Genomic DNA, 18,356 nt, shown 5'->3' with positions numbered 1-18,356 from the left:
TCTCGGAACCTCGGAACTTTCTCACTGCACTAACCCACGGCTCCCCGCGTGCTAATTTAGGTCCCTGTTCACGGCCCCCCGCCAGCCAGGTGCCTGCTGAGAACGAAACCTGATCCACTTCTCCTCTCCTTAGCCCTTAGTGGCCTTAGCAGGTGCTTTGTGGATTTCATGGCCCTCAGAAGGTGCTGTGCCCTTAGTAGGTGCTTTGTAGATTTCATTGTCTAAATAAATGTATATTTTCGTTCTAGTTGCTTTAGAAAGCCAGAGAGCTGGGTGAAACCGCTGTCTTGGTTTCCGTTTTTAAGAAACTCATCAGTGACATGTAAACTGCTCTGTTAGACGACACTGCAACACTTCGATGCCAGTAAAGACAGGTTTTAAGATGTTTTATTTTATTGGGACAAACTACACGTCCATAAAAGCCCCATCCGTCTTTTTCCCAGTCGATGGTATTTGAAGACTCAGTAATTTCCTTCCCGCAATTGATATCCCTCTTTAACATTCAAAATCCCCTTAACAGATGTGGTACTTCCCGACAAACCCATCTGGACAGGTGGCTGCCACAGTAAATCTCCTTCGTGGGCCTGGGGCACTCTGGGTGCTGATGGAAAGTTCATCCATTCATCCTTTAACTGCGGGACTCCCCATCCTTCGGGGGAATGAACCCCAGCCATTAGAACAAAATGCAGGCTGAGTCTTTAAAAGAAAAAGTCAAAACTGCCCTGGAAACTTCACAGATGGAATTTTAGGAAGGACGTGGCCGTTCTTAATTAAATCAATTCGTGTTGGTTTCATCTGTAACTCTGGCCAGAATTTGATCACCTCCCCACCTCCTCCATGAATGGTCTGAGCATCCACTGTCTCCAGCGCAGCTGCCTCCTCACTGGTCTCCTGCCCTGACTCTTGTTCACCCTCCACAGGGAGCCCGAGGAATCCTTTCAAATATCAAGGCAAAATCTATAAAGTCCTCTGGGCAAGTCTCAAGTCACATCCCATGTCTCTCAGAACGTGACCAAAATTTCTCTTCCGTGCCCTATAAGCCCTTACTTCTTATGAAGTCTGGCTTCTCCCCTTGCCCGCTCCACTCTAACCTTCCTAGAACATGCTCCCACCGCAGGGCCTTTGCACATGCTGTTTCCACTATCTGGAACATGTTTCCTCCAGATTCACACACGGAAGGTTCCTCTAATTCCTTCAGGCATTGGCCCAAATGGTACAGCACAGACAGGACTTTCAGCAACCCCAACCTAAAGTAGCTCCCCAGAAGTCTCTATCCCAATACTTTGCCTGATTTTTGAACATCTTTAATACCATATAACAGCTGTGTACATATACGTATGTGTGCATGTGTGTGTGCATACATGCGTTTCCATTTACATATCTGTGTGCACACACACACATGTGCATGTCTCTGTGACTGCACGTGGGAGGTGGGCCTTAACGTTCACTGCCCCCTCCCCTTCCACTGGAAGGTCAGCTCCATGAGAACCGGGCCTCGGTCTGTTCCACACGCAGCGGTAGCCTCGGTGCCTGAAAAGGTGCCCGGCCCCCGGGAGTTGCTCCGTGAGGAGCCGGTGAATGAACGAATTGAACGAGTGAGCGACGCCCTGTTCCGAGCACCGCCTCAAAGAAGAACTCGGGGAGACGAACGGAAGCTGGCCTGGCCCGGGGCGCCCGAACCCAGGGGCTGGATGCCTTGTGCAGTGACCCTCAGGACGAGCCTCCGAGAGCCCGAGTTCCACCAGGGTCTGTGCCGCTCCGCACAAAGGACCTCTGCGCGGCGATCTGACCACAGGGACCACCCAGAGCCAGAGCCAGGCTTGGCCCGGGTGCACATCCCCGGAACGAGCCTGGGATCGCCGGGTGTGCTGTCCCCAGTGACCCAGTTCCTGGATGGTCACCACGGGCAGCCCATCGGGACGAGCCGGACGGTTGGGCAGGCGGAGCTTGACGAGGCCGAGCTCACACCCCGGGCCACCCCCGCTCCAGGTGGGGAAACGCAGGTGACGGGGAGAGAAGGACGGCCACGGGCACCCGGGGCGCTGGGGCAGAGCCGGCCAAGACCAGCTTCCTCCCAGGCCAGGGCGCCTCCCTGATGGAAGCTTCTGGGAGCCTTGGCCCTGATCCCTTCTCTCACCACTCCTCGTGAGTCAGTAGGGCAGGATTACCAGGGCCCAGCTTGGCAAATGAGGAAACTGAGGCACAGCCAAGGTAAGTGACTCACCGTCTTTCAAAGGGCTCATTACCATGGGCCGATGGCCAGGTGGTTACCGTGTGGGCCTGGGCCTGCAGGCTGGGCTGGGTCCTGGCTGGGCCGCTTCCGAGCTGAGAAATTGCTAACCCTTGTGTGCCTCCATTTTTCCATCTGTAAATTGGGTAATATGCGTAATTGACCCACAGCCTTTTATCAGCATGATGAAACCAGGCATCACGGGGAGGAGCCCGACTCGGGAACGCGATGGCTGGTCAACCCACCGGCCCTTCCACTCGCTGCCTCTAGGACCCTGGGTGAGTCACCAACCGTCTGTCTGCAGATCGAAACAAGGATGGTGTCTCCCCTTGAGGTTCTTGTGAGGATTGGGAGGTTTAATGATTAAATGCCTTAAAATGTTTTTTGTTTTGGTAAAACAATGAGAATAGTGCCTCCACAGGGCAAGCACAAGTATTTGTTAAATAAAGATACGAACAGGGGCGCCCGGGTGGCTCAGTTGGTTAAGCATCCGACTCTAGATTTCAGATCTCGCGGTTTCAGATCTCATGATCTCATGATCTCATGATCTCACGGTTCGTGAGCTCAAGCCCTGCATCAGGCTCCGTGCTGGCAGTGTGGAGCCTGCCTGGGGTCCTCTCTCCTCGGTCTCTCTGCTCCTCCCCAGCTCTCTCTCTCTCTCAAAGTAAGTAATAAACGTTAAAAAAAAACTACCAACATAAAATACAGGTGAAGTGCTCAGACCACTGTCACACACACACACACACACACACACACACACGGCCTCAGCTCTGGAGGGAGGGTCTGCAGACTCTGCCCCTGCCCCTACTCCCCAGACCCGCTGGCCACCATGCCCAGCTAGGGAGCAGCCCAGGGAATGTGCTGGGCCTCACTCCTCCGCTGGCAGGACAAGAGAGATTAGAGGAGGTCTAGGTACATTTTCCTCCTCCCCACCCTTGCTCCTCCCTCCACAGCCACACGGCCACCCCCGGGGCCTCCTGCTTAGGCCTCTGGTGGTTCCCCAAACCCGACCCAGAGATGGGCGCCTGGCACCCCCAGCCACCGGCGCGGACTATCTCCGGTGTGACACAGAGTGGGGGACCGGAGCCCCGCAGGCTCCATGTGGCCACAGACGGGGCCGGCTAAGAGAGGACGAGGCCTCACCCCCTGCCGAGTGGGCCCCCAGTCCCACCCTGGTTATCCTTCCCTGGGCTGAGCACCCTGGTTGTCCTGTCACCTGAGGAGGCCCTGGGGACACGCAGGAGGGAGCCGCGGTCATTCCTCCTGTCTTACACGGGCTCTCACCGCTAAGCCCTATTAGCACAAACTGAGACTTTCCTGTTGGAAGGAAAGGAAAATTCAAAAGGATGGGCTTTCAAAACATGTGTCCCTATGTTCTGTCCTGAGGGTCTGAGTCATTTAATGAGTGTCATTCGTCATCCCCCACACTGGGGAGCAGGCGCTGACCGTGCCCTGCACAGAGCCCTGGAACCCAATGATCTGTTTCTCTTTGCCTGAGAGCTTTTGGACACACCCTCAGCAGACCGCTTTGCCCGCATGGGGCTGGCAGAAAGTGCCAGAGAATGAACACCCCCTGCAGTAGCCCCCAAAGAATGACTTGTCAGAGTTGGTGTCCCTGGCTCCGGGGGCACCGCCTCCCAGACTTTCTCCGTGGGGGTGAAGTCCAGCTGTCCTCTGAACGAGCAGGCTTAATAACACGTCCCGAACGCCTCTCCTGCCTTCCCACTCTCACTTCCTGCTCCCAGCCAGTGTTTCCTGGAATCACCTCCCAAATAAATCACTTGCTCTCCAATTCTTGTCCCAGAGTCTCCACCTGGGACAGCCCGGTCTAAGGCACTGAGCATCAGTCATATTCATCCCACCCCCAGCCCCGAACGTCAGACCCCAAATCCGAGAGACTCAATCAGCTCGCTCTTACAAATAGACGCGAAATCAACTCACGAGAAGCCTGCATGGCAATTTACTCCAGGAGGGGCTGGATTTTTCCGTGAAATATTTTCGTATGGTATTGATTACTGCAAGGGAAGCTCAAATGGAATCCATCAGATCTGCAGTCAGGAAAACTCGCTGTGGCTCTGCCCTGAAGCCCGGACCTGGGTGGCGCGGGGGCACGTGCACAGGGAACCCCGTCGGGCCCCGCTGCTGTCATCGGAGGCGATACTGGAAGAGGTTGGACGGGGTGGCTGCCCTTGGCTGGCATTCACGAAGGGCGATCACCAGGAATTTGCGATGGATTTGGCTGGCGGAGGAGGCTAAGAGGCTGCCCTCTGACTTGCAATGGACGGAGGCGTCGGGCACCCCAAAGACAAACACGGCAGGAGGAGCAAGTTTGGGGAGGGAGGTCACGAGTTCACACTCCGGCGGCCATTGAACTTGGAGCTGCCTTCCAAAGATCCAGGTGACCATGTCAAGAGGTCCGTGGGGGCGTATGGGGCCAGAACTCAGAGGAGAGGCAAGAGTTATCGAGACCATCTGTGGGCAGATGTAGTCGAGGGAAGGGAGAAGGACTTTAACGGGGGGGGGGGGGGGGGGGGGGGGGGTTTCTTGTTTTGTTTTGTTTTTTATTGCGGTAAAATACACATAAAATTTACCATCTTAAGCCTCCGTCGGTAGACACGTGGATTGCCTCTCCCTTTCGACCACCATGAATAATACCGCTCTGAATAGGAGCACACCGTCTGTCTCCCCGAGACTCAGTTCTTTTGTGCACTTGCCGGATCACGTGGTAATTCCACCTTCAACTTCTTGAAGAACTGCCTTCCTGTTTCCCACGGCGGTGACACCATTTTGCGTTCCCCCCACCAGGGCCGAAGGGCCCCACCTCCGCCGCGTCCTCGCCGACGTTTGTTATTTCCTGGAGTTTGGGATCGTAGCCATTCTGTCGGGGGGTGGGGCGGTGAAGTGGGAGAAGGCAGAGAGGAAGAAAAGGCCTCGCTCCACATCATAAGGAGGCCAGCGTGCACGAGCGGCCGCGCTCAGCTCACTGTCACTCCCACGAACCTGGGTCTGTGGGGACGCGCTTGGCTACAATGTAGCAAATGCTGTGGCAATGCCGTGAGGACATTTACCATTTTCTTTTTTTTTTTAATTTTTTTTTTTAACGTTTATTTAGTTTTGAGACAGAGAGAGACAGAGCATGAACAGGGGAGGGGCAGAGAGAGAGGGAGACACAGAATCTGAAACAGGCTCCAGGCTCCGAGCTGTCAGCACAGAGCCCGACGCGGGGCTCGAACCCACGGACCACGAGATCATGACCTGAGCCGAAGTCAGACGCTTCACCGACTGAGCCACCCAGGCGCCCCATTTTACCGTTTTCTTAATACAAGGTCCCCGAGTGGTTGGGCAGTTCAGGCTCTTCCCTGTCTGCCACCCTCAGCCCGTCAGGGACGCCGCCCCCTCCCGGCCACATGATGCATCTCCCCGGCATCAGGCCCCTGGGCACCCGTGGCGACCTCTGGAACAGCAGGAAGAGGTCACAAGGCAGAAGCGCTACCTTCTAAGACTTCTACCTTTTCAGCAGGAAGAAAACTATTTCCCCCAAGTCCCCGGCAGATGCCTGCTTACATCTCATGGGCAAGAACTGGCCCTGCGCCCACACACGTGTAGGGGTGGGGGCCGTCTAGGCAGAGATGGCTGGCCCCACCCCCACAGTGAGGATCAGCCGGCCCGGGTGGGCCCTCGAGTCAGCATTTCTAACAAGCTCCCAGGTGATGCTAATGCTGCCGGTCCGGGACCACCCCTTGAGAAAGCCTGGCTTAAAAGGATCCTAAGCCACCCCTTGAGTGGGGCCCATGGCCACCCAGAGAAAATCCAGTGTCTATTGGCAAGGGGGAAAACAGCAGCAGATGTCGGTAAGAACCAAGATGTTCTGCCGCATCTGTTGAGCTCACTTGGTGTCTCTTTTTCACCCGCTAGACTCTAAGCCCTTGGAAGCAAGGGTCATCAAAGTCACCCTAGACCCTAGGCTCTGAGACTGAGTTACTGAGACTTAGTGGCAACTTTAGAAAGGTCTGTCAAATGAATGAACCAACGAGCATCTCCCCAAAGATGTGTGAGGCTGCTCGGTGATCTGATAACCCTGATCAAAGAACCTTTGCAGCAACTCCAAGGCCGGGCCAGCCGGTCCCCAGCGGGTTCCTCCAAAGCAGCCCGTGTGGTTTCTCTCTCCACGTCTCCCCCCCAGGGGACGCCTGGCTTCCTGCTCTGAAATGCCCTGCGGGACCCACACGCTGCCGGGGGGTAACTCAAGAACAACCCTTGTTTGGGGGTCTTTGCTGCTGCGTGCACCCAGGCAGATGCAGACAGACTGCGGCCATCGGTCCCCAATAGTCTGTTAATGGCCCGCGGGGCGTGGTCCCCAATTCGAGGCAAAGAAACAAGCCCTCAATCCCCGTGTTGTCTCAGCGGACGACACCGAGAGCTCCCGCAGCCCAGCTCGTGATTCCTTATGAACCAGAGCAAATGTGGTTGCCAGAAGGCGTGCAGATTCCGTTTATCCACGGGTTGCTGGCGGGGAACGAGACCGATGAGGAAGCGCGCCGTTCCCGCACAGGTTATCCTTTCGCTCTGCACTCCCATTCACCTTTGATCCCGATGACAGTCCTGGAGGGAGGGAAGTGGGGCGAGATTTGGGTGCCCATTTCACAGATGAGGCTGAGAGCGAATGAGGCCCGAGGCTGCACAACAGGAAGCTGCACCAGAGCCCAAGTCCTCTGACCACGAGCACACGGGTGAACTTTACGTGATCTGGCTGTTCACAGACGAACCGCTTCCTGCCTCGGTCGGAGGGCTGAGTGAGCAGGAACACCCAGCCCATCCTGTGACACAAAATGGGGTCACTTGTGGTTGGGGCCCCAGGCCAGCATTAGGGCATCTGGACGGCTGGGGATCTGTGACGCTCTCCATCTAGTCCTGCAGCTGGAAGGTTCGAAGGTTCTGGCGTCTGAGCTCCCCGCCACCTTGGACGCGTCCCTCCCCTGCTGCTCCTTGCTTCCTAACTAAAAGGATGAGGGTAAAATGAGAGACACGGAGGGCTCGTCCCCGCTCTGGCTCACCGAAGGTGCAACAGGCATTTGTCCTTTGTTTGTTTGTGGCCACTCCATTCCCTCTCGACATGATGCTAACATCCCACAGGGAGGCCCGCCTTCCCGAGCCAATTCCAGAAACTCAAATTCCCGCCCTTCTTTGCAGCCGGGATGCGGTCACATGGTCCAGGCTCTGCCAATCAGACACACCCATGTGAGACAGGGATTCAGGGCGAAGCTTGGTGTGCTGGCGGCTGTGTCCAAGCGATCTGAGCTTCTAGAAAACACTACGGCAAAGCTTTTGGTTCTTCCTGGGGCTCAGCGCGGCTCAGCCTGCAGAGCCCAAGCCGGAGTTCATCAGGACAGACACCGGGGCGGTGTTGTGTTGCCAAAGCAGCCCGGGGGGGTGTGGCTGAAGTCTTTTCTGGCCGCCTGGCTTCAAAGCCTGCATCCTGACCCTCCCACAGATTCGAGGATACTTAGTATCTTTTACCAAATCCCTTTCTGGCTTTAACTACCCAAAGCCGGTCCTCTAGGAGCAACCTGGTTCCCGCAGGCAGAGGCAGTAACCTACGCTGACTCGGGGTTCCTGCTCCCGAATCCTCCCTCCGAGGTGAGTCCTCCCTCCAAGGTGAAGGGCACAGACCAGAGTACATCCAGCTCACGGCACAGGCCTCTGCTGCAGTCTTGGTCGGCAGCCCAGCCCTCACGGGCACAGCACCTGCCAGAGCCCCAGACGACTGGATGTGAACACAAGTGGATGAGTCACCAGGAGCAATCACGGGACGAGGATGGCCCTGGGTGCCTGGAGACCGAGCTGCTGCCAAAGCCACGCAGGAGATGGCACTGAGACTGACGGGAGCCACTTCCTGGGACAGAGCCGTGGGGTGAGGCCAGGTCCCACTGGAAGGAAGGCAAGTGGGTACGTTGGGGGTGCCAGAGGGGGCCAGCCGGGGACACTGAGCAGGACAGACAGTCCTTCTAGGCTCAGCGGAAGCCCGGGGCCCTTCACTCTGGTCTGTGTTGGCCCGGCCTGTGTCCCTGGGGAGGCTGCTTCACCCCACCGGGGGCAGTGACTCCAGGGGGCCTGGCTCTGGGCCAGGCCAGGCCAGGGGTCACGTGGGCAGGCTCCCCCCACAACCATCGCCGCTCCCCTAACCCACCCTCCCCTCCTACGTTCCAGAGGAGGTAGGATGTTTAGACCAGAGGTGCACACGGGCCTCTCTTCCCAGGTGGAAATGGGGAGTGTGCCCCTCCCTCCTTACCCACCTGCTTCCAGCTCTAGCCACAGCCTGGACGGACCTCTCTGGGCCTGGGCCTCGCTTTGGCCCACCCGTCTCAGCCACCCGGCCTCCGTCCCCATCCCTCCCCTCCCCACAACCACTGCTCCTGTGGGGTCTTATTTATATTCTCTTCATTTACCTACACACACCTCAGGGTCAGCTGGGGGCCTCAGAACCTTCTGGGCAAACTTACGTCACCTTCCTGTCTTTCCTGAGGCCCCCACCCCTGGGCAGGGCTCTCAGCCCAGCCACCAGGCACCAGAGGTGAGAATCACCTCAGGAGCTTTAAAACGACCCATGCCCATGAGGGATCTTATTAGGAGGGGTGATGAGAAAGTTCTAGAACCGAATTATGGGGGTGGTTGCACAACTAGGGAAATTTTAAAATCACCCACTGAAAGTGGGTGAGTTTTATGGTATGTAAATTATACTTCACTAACCTTGTCATTTTTTTTTTTAATGTTTTTATTTTTAGGAGAGAGAGAGAGAGGCAGAGCACAAGCAGGGGAGGGGCAGAGAGAGAGGGACACACAGAATCCGAAGCAGGCTCCAGGCTCTGAGCCGTCAGCACAGAGCCCGACGCGGGGCTCGAACTCACAAACCGCGAGATCATGACCCGAGCCGAAGTCAGACGCTTAACTGACTGAGCCGCCCAGGCGCTCCGCTAAAGTTGTTCTTTAAAAAATACTCATGTCTAGGCCCACGGCTACCCCCATTAAATCAGAATCTGTGGTTTGGGGCCTGGGCCAAGACCCACACTCTGGTGTCACCGTGACCCCAAACATTTCATTCCACTGCCATCATTCACACACTCACCCCGAGGGAGAAGGAGTGACCCCCCCCCCATTCACTTTCTGGGGCCACCGTAACCACCACCACAACCTGGGTGGCTTAAAACAACAGGATTCCACTCTGTTCCAGGGCTCTGGGGCCAGAAGTCTGAAGTCCACGTGCCAGCAGAGTCATGCTCCCCCCAAAAGTTCCAGGGAGGATCCTTCCGTGCTTCTTCCAGCTTCTGGTAGTTGCCCACGAGCCTTGGCATTTCTGGGCTTATAGCTGCGTCCCTCCCATCCCTGCCTCCCTCCTCATGTGGCCTCCCTCCCTATGTCTGTCCATGTCCCTGTTTTCCCTTCTTACAAGGACGCCAATCATTGGACTGGGCCCACCCTTATCCAGAATGACCTCATCTTAACTATTTACATCTGCTAAGACCCTTTCTCCAAATAAGGTCACATTCCGAGGTTCTGGATGGACAGGAATTCCGGAGGGACGCTATTCAACCCAGCACGTTGAGAATGGGAACCCGGCGAACCTTGTCAGGACCAGACGATACAGCGACAGGTGCGGCCCCCTTCTCCACTTCCTGCAGTAACTGTGCCTCTGTAACAGCCCCGGGCCTCCTCTAAGAAACAGGTCTGAGGCTCGGCTCCCTCCAGGCGTGCAGACATGACAAGGTGGTGTCTCCATAAGTGTCCTTCTGGAGGATCCCCAGGGGCTCCTGGGCCTGGGGGGATGGGAACTGGGAAAGCCCACGGGTCATGTCATCTCACTCCGTCCTACCAGAGAAAGCGCTGCGGTGTGGATCTTCGCCTAACAGGCCCTCAAGCCCGTTGCTCAATTGGTTCCAAATTGCAAGGTTGGGGAAGAGAATGATGATTAGTGATCACCCTTAAGAATAATTACACATAGCCCAGATCTTGGGCCAAACATCACCTGAAGGAGACGCACATGAATTCATTCAATTCCACAGCCAAAATATGGGGTCGGGACTCATCGTCCCCTTTTCCCAGGTAAGGAAATCAGGGTTCAGAGAAGTCAAGTACCTGGCCCAGAGTCTCACAGCTTGTAAGAGGCAGGGAACTGGAGAGGTGCCTGGGTGGTTCAGTTGGTTAACCGTCCGACTTTGGCTCAGGTCATGATCTCATGGTTGGTGAGTTTGAGCCCCGTGTCCAGGTCTGTGCTGACAGCTCAGAGCCTGGAGCCTGCTTCGGATTCTGTGTCTCCCTCCCCCTCCCTGCCCCTCCCCTGCTCACACTCTGTCCTTCTCTCAAAAATAAACATTAAAAAAAATTTTTTTTTAAAGAGACAGAGGACTAGATTTGAGCCCCAAAACCTGGCTCCAGAGGCTGTGCCCCAAACCAGGTTTCTGGAAACTGTGGCCCGTGGGCCAATCTGGCCTGCCTGGGCATGCATTTGTATGGCCTGCAGGCTGAGAATGGCTTTTAAACCATTTTTAAAGGGGAAGAAGAGGGAAAGGAGGAGGAGGAGGAGGACGAGGACGAGGAGGAGGAGGAGAAAGAAGATAGAACCAAGGCTGTACGTGGCCCACAAAGCCTAAACTCTTTACCCTGTCCCTTTATGTTAAAAGTCTGCCGTGATGCCTCCCAAGTCCCCTACAACGACTAGGAGAAGATCAAAAATGATACGGAGGTTGTGGACAGAAATCTGCATCCGCAGGGTCAGCGTGTAAGATGCCCGTGAAATGATGACAAATCACACGAGCACATAGCTCCCAACTCAGGCCCACGACCCAGACAAGGCCAATCACAGTACATGTATTATGTTCCCAGGCGTAATGACTCGTTCAGGCAGAAGTGTGTGAAATAAGTCAGGTCAGTGAGATGCAGTCTTGGGACTCTGCTATAAAACAGTCTTAAGAATAAAGAGGAGGAAGGGGAGAATTTATTGGCTCACATAATTGAAAGTGTTCTCTTGCCAGCTTCAGGTACAGCTTGACCTAGGTGTCCACACATGTACTTGCTTTCTATTGCTGCATAACAAATTACCACAAACTTGGCAGCTTCGGCCAATATGGGTTTATTATCTCACAGTTCCCATGGGTCAGAAATCAGGCTATGGGTTAGCTTGGGTCTCTGCTCAGGGTCACAGCAGGCTGAAATCAGGGTCTGACTTTAGCAGCCTTAGTGAAAAATGTTTGAAGCTGCAAGTCATTTCACATTCAGGTTCCTCTTCCACACTTGCTGGCTGTGGAAGACTTCAGTTCCTGTTAGTTAGAGGAAAACGATCCCCGCCTGTTTGCTGTCTGTCACAGAAAGGCCACACCCTGCCAAGTGGCCTTCGTCACAAGACAGCATTTTGACCTTTCAGGGCCAGCTGGAGCATCTCTGATTCCAGGGAAGACCCCAGTCCCTTTTCAGGATTTACACCTGATGGGTCAAGCCCACCCAGGATTTTCTCCCTTTTGATTCATTCAAGTTCAACTGATAGGGGTCCTTAATCACATCTTCAAAATCCCTCCCCTTTATCTCAATCATGGGAGTGAAATCCATCATATCCACAGTCCTGCCCACACGTAGGAGGACAGGGTTCTACGGAGCCTATATACACGAGAGGGGCAGGAATCTTGGGTGCCACCTTAACATTACAATGCAATCCATCTACCCCACAGCTCTCCTTCTGCCCCAGGTCTAAGCCCACACGTGGCCTCAATTAGCACCCAGTTCAAACCCGGAAGTAAGAAAGCTCCTCTCAATAGAGTGAATGAAAATAGGCCGTTTATCCCCATTGGCTCACAAAGGATCGCATACCTATGTCTGAACCAATCACCAGACAGAGCACGGAATGCACAGATTGGCCAGGTCTGAGTCACATGCCCAAATCCGGAACAAGAAGCCGAAGCCATGTCACTAGAGGCTCTGGTGGAGGAAATCCAGGAGGGACCAGTTTCCCCATAGGAGAGGAGCGTTCTTGTTCTAAAAGCTGGGCACGTGGGGACGCCTGGGTGGCTCAATCTGCTAAGTGTCAGGCTCTTGATTTCAGCTCAGGTCATCGTCTTACGGTTCGTGAGTTTAAGCCCTACGTGGGGTTCCGCACTGGCAGTGCAGAGCCTGCTTGGGGATTCTCTCTCCTTTTCTGCCCCTCGCCCCCCTTGTGTTCTTTCTCTCTCAAAAATAAACGTTTTTTTTAATGTCTCTATTTATTTGTCAGAGACAGAGTGTGAGCGGGGGAGGGGCAGAGAGAGAGGAAGACACAGAATCCGAAGCAGGCTCCAGGCTCCGAGCTGTCAGCCCAGAGCCCGACGCGGGGCTCGAACTCACGAACCGCGAGATCATGACCTGAGCCGAAGTCGGACGCTTAACCGACTGAGCCACCCAGGCGCCCCAATAAACATTTTTTTTAAACTGGACAAATGGACCCTGAAAGCAATCCCAGTTCCCCCTCAAAAAAGCAAAAATCTGTGTGGTCCATACGTACTCTCCTGGAGAGGCTACCTTATTTTATCTCCAGTTCGATGCCATTTTTATCCAAATTTCCAACCCTTTCCCTGATTCCTAACTTCTGTGTTTTTGCAATGTTAGCTTACAAATGTATATTTACCTACATGCCCCTGCAAATGGACACCGGGCATTGAAGTGTTGGGGTTTTTTTTTTGTTTTTGTTTTTGTTTTTTAACGTCCAGGCCACTAATAGGGTAAAATGTGTAACAGCCCAAGGGCCGTGAGAGGGAACGTGCTGAGTCAGAGCTCGTGCTGCTGAGTTCACTCTCCTCCAGCGGGGAGAGGGGGCTACTTTTGTCCCCTCCTCTCCACGCTCCCGTGCCTCGGCCCCGGTGTGAGCCTCCAAGGGCTGGTGTCAGGGGCGAGAGTAAAAATATTTAGCGACGGGCCCGACACATCGGCTCAGACGGCTGCTGTAAACAACCAGAGCCTTTTCCAGGCCAAATGTTGATCTGACCGGCCTCTCGCGCAGGGCAGCATGTGGCCAACGGTGTGGCCACATCAGCACTTCCAAGAAGTTTTCCCTGGGTCATTATGCTTGGAGACTGTTTCTGTGTGAGCCTGCGGATGGCCAAGGGTGCTTATAATCACAGGCCTCTGGCCAGCGGACTTAACATCAATTATAAGTGCACAAAGAAGGCTGGTTGTTATGTGCCAGCACTGTTCTGAGCACCCTGCGTATAAACTCGTTAATAGCTCGCGACAGCCCTGGGAAGTGGGGACTATGGTCATTATCCCCACTTGGTAGATCAGTGTGACAAACAACCAGGGAGTGGTAGCCTTGAACCTCTGTGGCTTTGCTTCTAAACACTGGGGTCCCAATCTCTCCACTTTACCACGTCCGTTTGAAAGCATCACACACAGGTGTATTCGTTCGCTCACTTCACAAATACCTACAGGACACCAACTGTGTACTAGGGACTGGACCTACGATAGCAAACAAGCCAGACGCAGCCCCTGCTCCCCTGAAGCTAGTGTGGGCTGCAGGCGGGGCGGGTGTGGGGGAGGGGTGCTGAAGGGACCCTGGTCACAGGCACAGAATAAAAACAGAATTTTGTATAGTGGCATGCTGTAGGAAGGCAATAAAATAAGGAGGGAGGATAGAGAGTGAAGGCGACCAGGAAACATCTTTGGGTAAGACAGGAGAGAACTCTCAGGGAGGTGACAGCTGAACTGAGAGGCGAATGATGACAAAGAGCAAGACCAGAGAGAGGGCACACCAAGTGCAAAGGCCCTGGGGCAGGAAAAGGCTTAAGGAACAAAGAGAAAGACACCCTTGTGGCTCTGTTAATGTGAGCCATCTCGCATCATCTGGGGAATGATTATGGAATTGCTGTTCATTTCCTTAGGTGTGATAACGAAGGGGAGGTCACCTGGGGCACCAGCTTATTCTTAGGAAGTGCACGCTCAGGTCACAAGGGGTGATGTGCCATAATGATCATGACTTTTTTCAAATGGTGCAGCTAGATATAATGCACGCATGGCCAAACATTAACAACTGTTGATTCCAGGTGGAAGGTGTAGCATAGCCACTGTCCTACTCTTTCAACAATTTGGTTGGAGATTTTTATACTAAAAACAGAAGGCAGAGCTCCACCTTGTCCACAGATCTGCAGCTGTGCTTCCTGGGGCCGTGTTACTCATTTTAATACCCAATTACCTGCGGACTGATGCCGGTGTGCCCCATTTTATCACATCACAAATTATACGAAATTCACGCATTTAATCTTTTCTTGCCTACGTATCCAGAAGAGAACTATCCGTGTATTGTTAAGCGACTAGACAAATTGTCACTGTTATCTGCGTTCCTTACTGGAGGCAGTGCAACCGTCTTTCACCGGTAAAAGTTCGGAATAAACATCACCTCTCTTTGAGATCACTCATAAGCAGCCCCCAGGAGACTGCAATTATACCCATTTATAATTCTCCTACCTCCCAATCTAACCCTTGATTCATGAATGTGCACTTTTAGGCGTTAGGCGTTAGAATAAATTAGACTATACAATTACGTGTAATTAAGGGGGGGAGGGGGAATGGGTACCGTGTTGCAAAGATTAGCCCTGTTTTGCTCAAGTAAAGTATGTCTGTGTCACCGTGCCAGCCCAGGAAGGCAGCATGAGATACAATTAATGTTCTTCTGACTTAATGGGGGTTTATGGTGCTGTTTTTCATTATCACAAGATCTCGAGAAATATAAACAGTTTTTCTCTAATGCAATTGCGTTTCCACCGACGAGACAGCTTGGGTCTAAGTGAAAACTCAGCAGAATTAACCGCAAATGGAAATGTTATGGATGACGCTGGGATTTGTATTTTAAGACCCGTGCAAAACTGTCCCCACTCAGGAGCTGAGAAGTCGGATCCCCAGCCCCTGGGGGTGCCTGTGCAGCCTCCTTCTGCTTTGTCCCGCACTCGTGTGGCTTATTAAAGCCACCTGTGCCCCAGTTCGGTGGCCCGCTCGCATTCCCAGGCCCTCCCGTCTGTGGCCATGTTTCTACTTTTAACGCTTTTCCTTCACACGTCAATTTGTTTGAGACATGTTAAAAGCTTGACTTTTACAACCTCATAAAACCGCATCTACTCCAATCCAAACGCAGCCAGAAGTGCTGGGACAATCAGATTGAGTTTCAGCCTCTTGACTGTGAAAACAACACAGCAGGAGCAATTCTTTTTTTTTTTTTTTCTTTTTAATTGTTGTATAGGAGTTCCAGAAATAACAGCATCCTGGCTTTGCAAGGTGGATAGAACCAGCCGGGCGATCTGCGCCGAGGGCCGCCGGGGAACTCACGGAAGGATGAAATGAGGCGTGTGGGTGTCAACAGAAAGGTCCCCTCGAGGTGAAACCAGCAAGGGGGTGGGGAGTCAGGCCAGTCCTGAGGGGCCTGAAAAGCCGATTATCCAGCCAGGACGCTCACGGAGACGGATGCCATCGGGGCGACGAGGGACCCCAGAGGAGAAAGGCTGTCCCAGACAGTGTGGATGGAGACGGTCAGGGGCCGGGGTGTCAGGAGGCCGGAGGATCCCGAGAATCACACTGAGGCCCCACCCAGGCCCTGGCTCAGTGGCTGAGGGATTTTCCAGGCTGGGGGACATCTGAGCGCCCGAGGCCTCCCAAGTCTCCCAGGCAGACACCGAGCTCCCAAATGTGGCCCGAGTCCCCCTCCTGCCTGGGAGGAAGCTGGAAAACTTAGGCTGAGGCCTCCGACCCCCGAGGACCATGGAGTTTGCTGTGAATCATGGGAATGAGATGTGGCCAGGGGGCGCTTTGCAGACCCTTTGACTCTGCGAGCGTCTGAGTTGGTGAGTTAGGGCCTCACCTGAAACCCGATCCGTGGCACAGGCCTATGGTGAGCACACACACATGTGTTTGCACACGCGCACACAGACACGTGCACATGCACACAGACACACACAAAGAGGCACTGACTCATGAGATCTATCTCCTTCCTAAGGAAAAATAAGGGGCAAAACACAGATGACATCATGTTCAGCCTATGACAGCAACAGAAAGAATAAATATCCAAAAGCGATAACCAAATGATGTCATCTCAGCCCTGCCTACAGCCCCATGTAGGGGATTGTGAGCTGCCCCTCCACGCGTGGGGTTTCCTGGTGAGGAGAAAATTGTGGGCAGGACCCCTGTAGGGAAAGGAGACCTGTGTTCGTGAACTTGAGGCCTAAAGGAAGGCAGTGTACTTGTGGTTAGAAATCTCCCCACCTCTGAAATATTCTCCAGCATAAAAAGCAGGTAAAGGCAGATCTCACCTCCCTCCCCACCGCCAGCCCCGGAGGCACCCCAGGGGGCTCTGAGGACCCAGGTAGAAAATTACTGTCGCAAGAGATACGTGTCCCAAAGTCAGGCACAGTCTCAAATGAGTTAAAATCCCACTTTGCCAACTTTGTGACCTTGGTCACAACCCTTGACCTTTGTAAGCATAAGTTTTCTTGAAAAATTGGTACAAGGATTACATAGGATAGCCTGGTGGAAACATTCAGCAGTGGACCACAGAACCTACTAGAACTATACTCCCTGTGGGAATCCCAGCCCCACGTGGCCAGTCCAAATTGTGAGATGGTGGGCGTGTAAAACACACACCAGACTCCAAAGACTTGGTAAGAAAAAAGAATGTGAACTATCTCACTAATAATTTTTATATCGATCGCATGTTGAAGAGATGTTTTGGGGAGACTATGTGAAACGTATTAAAATTAACTTCACCTGTTCCGTGTTACTTTTTAACGCAGCTACTAGAAAATTTTCAACTCCAACCATGGCCTGCTTTATCCTTCTACCAGACAGCAACGTACTAGCAGTTCTGCAGGAAACGTGTCCGTCCTTCCTTCCGCAGAGATGAGACAGAGGGGAAGAGGGTCCCCGCTATTTTTTGCTCCCCGAGGGTGAAGACGCGAGCCTGACATCCTGAAGAAGGGCAGGAGGTCAGCAACCTCAGTGGTGCCAAACGTGAGGCAGGAATCTGATTTAGGAAAAGAAGTTCCCGATTTTCCTGATTTCGTTGAATTACTTTAAATGTCTATTGATTGATGGATTTGGGGAGAGAGTGAGCACACGCGAGCGGGGTAGGGCCGGAGAGAGAGGGAGAGAGAGGGAAAATCCCAAGCAGGCTCCAGACTCCGCACAGATCCCCTCGTGGGGCTTGAGCTCTCCACCGCGCGCACAGCCGAAATCAAGAGTCCGTGGCTCAATCCACTGAGCCAGCCGGGTGCCCCTGATTTATTTAGACTATAGATCCATCTGGGGGTGGTGAAGGGAGAAGACGGTGGGGGACTTTCGTGCTTCCCAGCCGGGTTAGGACACCCGATTGGCATCTCAAATAAACAAAGAATATTTTAGCACACCTTGTGGGCCTCCGATATTTTTATTTACTAAATGTGACAAGCCAACCTGCGCGAAGGAAGACTAAGTCAGAGAAAGGAGCTGTTCCAGTGAAAGGGGGTCTCGGACTTAGCAGAACTCTGGAGCCAAGCTTCCTGGATTCCAATGCTGGGTGCACCCCTTAGCAAGTGTGTGACCTTGGGCGGGTTACTTAACCTCCCTGTGACTTGGTCTCCACGTCTGTAGAATGGGCCTAACACCTCCCTTGTAAGACCATTAGGTTTCAACAAGTCACCGTTGCCTACATAAGGGCACGTATCTGCAGCAAGGTCTGCCTCCCCTTAGCAACTCTGCGTGTTCCTGCGGCTACTGGTTGGTTCTCTGCCGGCTCTTTGCCCCACCCCGTCAGCCCGGTCCCCCTCAGGCCTCTGCTGTGGCGCTGGGGACAGTGGAAACCGCGGTGGACAGCACCACCTTGAGTCGAATTCCTCCCCTTTCGGAGGAGAAAGCGGGTTTCTCCTTTCTTTCCTATTCCCGGATCATTTCTGGGCAACGGCAGCTATTTTCGCTTGAGTTCAAGTTAGGATCTCGGGAGGGTTCCTGGGCGCGGGGGCAGTTCACCCTGCGCTCTAGCTGGGGGCTCGGGCTGCAGCCGGCATCTCCAAAGGCAGATGCGTCTGGTGAGAGGCGAGCGCCGCGCTTTCAGCAAAGGCGGTCGGGTGTTTGCAGACCGGGGCGAGCCCTTGTG

General features: G+C 53.8%; 1 long non-coding RNA gene across 1 annotated transcript; it reads left to right on the top strand.

Moving 5' to 3' along the window:
• Positions 1–15,482: 15,482 nt before the first annotated feature.
• On the top strand, positions 15,483–17,625 carry LOC131486265 (uncharacterized). Its single transcript, XR_009249272.1, has 2 exons — positions 15,483–16,074; positions 17,020–17,625. It is a non-coding gene; the product is annotated as an uncharacterized LOC131486265 (long non-coding RNA).
• The last annotated feature ends 731 nt before the right edge of the window (positions 17,626–18,356 follow it).

This window comes from Neofelis nebulosa, chromosome 9 (genome assembly GCF_028018385.1).
Source record: "Neofelis nebulosa isolate mNeoNeb1 chromosome 9, mNeoNeb1.pri, whole genome shotgun sequence".
In the NCBI taxonomy this organism is placed as follows: Eukaryota; Metazoa; Chordata; class Mammalia; order Carnivora; family Felidae; genus Neofelis; species Neofelis nebulosa.
The sequence above is the reverse complement of the archived record's forward strand: the minus strand, read 5'-3'. Positions and strand labels throughout refer to the sequence as shown.